This window comes from Dendrobates tinctorius, unplaced genomic scaffold (genome assembly GCF_039654945.1).
Source record: "Dendrobates tinctorius isolate UK_male_01 unplaced genomic scaffold, ASM3965494v1 ptg000324l, whole genome shotgun sequence".
In the NCBI taxonomy this organism is placed as follows: Eukaryota; Metazoa; Chordata; class Amphibia; order Anura; family Dendrobatidae; genus Dendrobates; species Dendrobates tinctorius.
The window spans coordinates 582,972-586,674 of NW_027361991.1; the positions used below are offsets into that span (position 1 = coordinate 582,972).

At 37.2% G+C, this 3,703-nt stretch overlaps 1 long non-coding RNA gene across 1 annotated transcript; it reads left to right on the forward strand.

The window, feature by feature from the left end:
• Positions 1-415: 415 nt before the first annotated feature.
• Positions 416-2,528, forward strand: LOC141074125 (uncharacterized). The gene is made up of 3 exons (XR_012227132.1): positions 416-534; positions 1,456-1,529; positions 1,939-2,528. It is a non-coding gene; the product is annotated as an uncharacterized lncRNA (long non-coding RNA).
• The last annotated feature ends 1,175 nt before the right edge of the window (positions 2,529-3,703 follow it).

Here is a 3,703-nt window from a genome sequence, read left to right on the forward strand (position 1 = left end):
ACATTTCATTATCGAAATTCAGAAAGAAACATCTTTCGTGGAGTGAAATTCTAAAAGAAAATAAATGCCACCGTTTTGGTTCCTTTTATTTTTACGGCATTCACTGTGTGGTGAAAATGACTTAGTTACTTAATTCCCATATGTTTTTTTATTATTTTGTTAATAGAATGGCATAAAAAGGGATAATTTGCACCAATTGGAGCCAGCGGTTGCAGGTAGGGACAGATAATGTAATGTAATTAGTACTGGCTGGAGTTAAGGCAGAACCATTAAGTTGTTCTAAAGAGTCATACAAGTTTAAAAAAATAAATTAATAAACGCAACTGCAAATGTCATAAAATAACAAAAAAGAAATTATACATGCTACTTATTTGCTCCTCTGGACACTCGGTTGACTGTTTAAGTTTCGTATCTTTAGGGACATGTACAGCAAAGATGACGGAGATAAATGGTGTGATGATGATGATGATAATGAATGGAGCCAGGAATGTGGATTTAGCAATGGGAGCTTAGAAGGAGAACCTAAAGAGGAAGGTGTGTATAGTATGAAGGCATCACATGATGTTAGACAAACGCATGGCACACTATATTGAGTGTGCAATACTGGATTTTGGATTTACATGGAGTTTGGACTATGAGCTCGATTCATTAAAGGTGTGGTCCACTACTTGGACAACCCCATCTCAATCTGAATGTTTGTCCCAATTAAAATAAAATCACCTATAAACACCTTTCATGCCATTACAGAGGTGTCAGCATTTGCATTCCTGGGGCACACATGAGGATATGTCACGTGAGCCTGGCGCCCTATCAGTGCTGACGTTGCTGTCCCCACCTTCGGACAATTAAGTAATCAAGAGGAATTGAGCACCAGCCACAACCTTGACTTCCTCTTGAATACTTATAAGTTGGATGGAGGAGATATAGACGCCAGTGCTGATTGGGGGCAGGGCTCACATGAAATAATAACCTCACGTGAGCCCTAGGAACATGAGACACGACACCACTAAAATGGCTCCAGCAAGGGAGGTGAGTCTAAGTGTTTTTATTTTAACAAAGGAAAATATTCAGATTGATAAGTGATTGTCCTTTATAATTCACCTTATTTTTGAACAACTAGATTAATCCCATCTAAATCCTGCATTTTGACACCACTTTGGTGGTGCAAAATTCACTAGAGATGTTTTCCAGTTCCTGACTGGAGTTCAACTCTGGATGAAGAATGCGGCCCTTATAAGATGTGCCTAATTTATTAAGTGGCGTGCCTCTCTTCATGAATTAGGTGCATTTTACTCTAACAAGCCCCCTCATTAAGACTGGCGTGTACAATACCAATCTCAATTGTTTGTCTCCTAAATCTTCAGTCTAGTTTCCTAAACTACAGAAGGAAGAGCAGATCTTTTGAAGGCTTTTATCTTCTCATTTTGTTCATATTGCTTTTCTTCATCTTTTTAGATTCGTCTGTGAGCAGTCAGTCCTCTAAAGAGAAATTCAGACCTAGACTGGAAAAAGTGGACACAACACGTCAGGTATTCTTCGTTTTACTCTTCCAAACATTTGTTTGTGAGTTGCAGCCAATCTTGGGGTACAGATTGCTTTCACTCCCCTTCCTTGGTTTGGAGAGCGTAAATCGTGTGACAGGTTCCCTTTGACTAATGGTATTGACTTTTGGGTATAGTTGGTGTGAATGTCACATTTTTGACACCCATTATATGACTGTATTAAGACGTTTTGTCTGGACAAAAGGTTTATTTGGTGTGTGAATCAATAAATCTATAAAGTCTCTTTTAGCCTTGTTATACAATGAGTTTAGAAACTTTTTATTGCTCTAATTTTTGCCATTATGAATTCCAAAATTTGGGACATTAACACAAACTGTATCATCTCTGTTTTAACGAATTCTATCTTGTTTGTCTTCTTTTATTTTGACTAATAAAGATTAAAATCCAGAGACCTGAAGTATCTACTGCATGAAACATCAGCTATCCCAAGAAAAGTTCTCCAAACCCTAAACAGATCTTGACATCACCCAGGACTGAAAACTCTAGACTTGGAAATTTACAACTTGGAAACCACTGACTTATAAATTTGGACAACATAACTCAGCTCCCTATATCAGAAGAAAATTGTACACAAAAGTACAAAAAGTCAAAAAAAATTACACAATGATGGATTTAAGATCAAGAATTGGGATTTTGGCTTCAGAAACCTCACCTTGCACGCCTATCTTCAATAGTACTGTTCACTTTACTTCCTACACATTGTAAGCATGTTCCTTCTTTATTGAAGAGCAATGATGAACAATCCAACCAGATTTACCCACATTGGAAAGATTGTATCTTACTACCTGAAAATTCTGGATGTCCCCATTCATCCTTGTAGACCATAAACTCCTCCGGCCATATGTATTGAGATAAACCCAAAAGTGATTTCTGGCTTTGTGATCATTGTGTTACCAACACCTTAACAATTATTTATGTTAAACTTTTTGGAATTTTCATATTGCAAAATTGTATTTAATATTCTTAACTTAAGCTAAACTATTAAATTATTGTTAATAAAATTAAATGCGCTTTGGTTATTAAATTGACCTAAATTCACAAGGTCGAAGGAATTTGGAGCAGAGTGAGATGGCAATTGGGATCTACACGACCAGAAGAATCGTGGTTTGAGTCATAACCTTCAATATGAGCAATCAGATTGTGATCATTTAAAAATACCTAAAATGACAATAATAAGTGAATAGAGACAATTTCTTAGCAGAACATAATTTTTTTGGGTTGGTAATAAAATAACATTGCATGAAAATGACCGTGACGTATCTCGTCAATGCTAGTTCCTCACTTCTGAATTATTAAACACAGTGATCAATATACAATATACATGTTTCTTCTACCTGTAGTTTTTGATAGAACAACCTAGTTCTGAGGCATATGTACAATATAGGTTTTCCATGTTGTTGTAAATTGGCCCCTTTATAATGATTGACAAGTCTAAATGGTGGTGAGAACCTGCACAGGAATGTAGAGTCTTTATGTGCTACAATATTAAAAAAAAGTAAGTACATAAAGTATTTTCAGGTTCAATATTTTATCAAAAGTGTAAACTTTCGGCAATAAAATTTGCATGAATGTCTGGAAAACTTGTAAATGCTCAGAAAACAAACATGAGGTCAGAGGAAAGAGAGCGACAGAAAGAGAGAGAACCTTGCTGAACATAGGAACTCACACTCTATTGTAGAAAGATAAAACTCCATTGACAATAAGAGCTTGCAATCTACAGAAGAGAGAGGAGTCAGTTGATCATAAGAGCTTACACTCTACAGGAGAGAGAGGACAAAACTGACCATAAGAGCTTACACTCTACAGGAAAGAGAGGACCCCGCTGACCATAAGAGCTTACACTCTACAGGAGAGAGAGGATACTGCTGTCCATAAGAGCTTACACTCTACAGGAGAGAGAGGACACAACTGACCATAAGAGCTTACACTCTACAGGAAAGAGAGGACTCCGCTGACCATAAGAGCTTACACTCTACAGGAGGGAGAGGACCCCACAGTTAAACCTCTCACAGATATAACTCAAAGGGGGCCGATATCAAGAATTGATCAGCTGCAGCGATGGCGGCGTTTCAGTTTTTAAAAAAATGTTTCATGTCTGCTCCGGTTCTTATTCAACCGGACCCGTCTGAACCATTTATTGT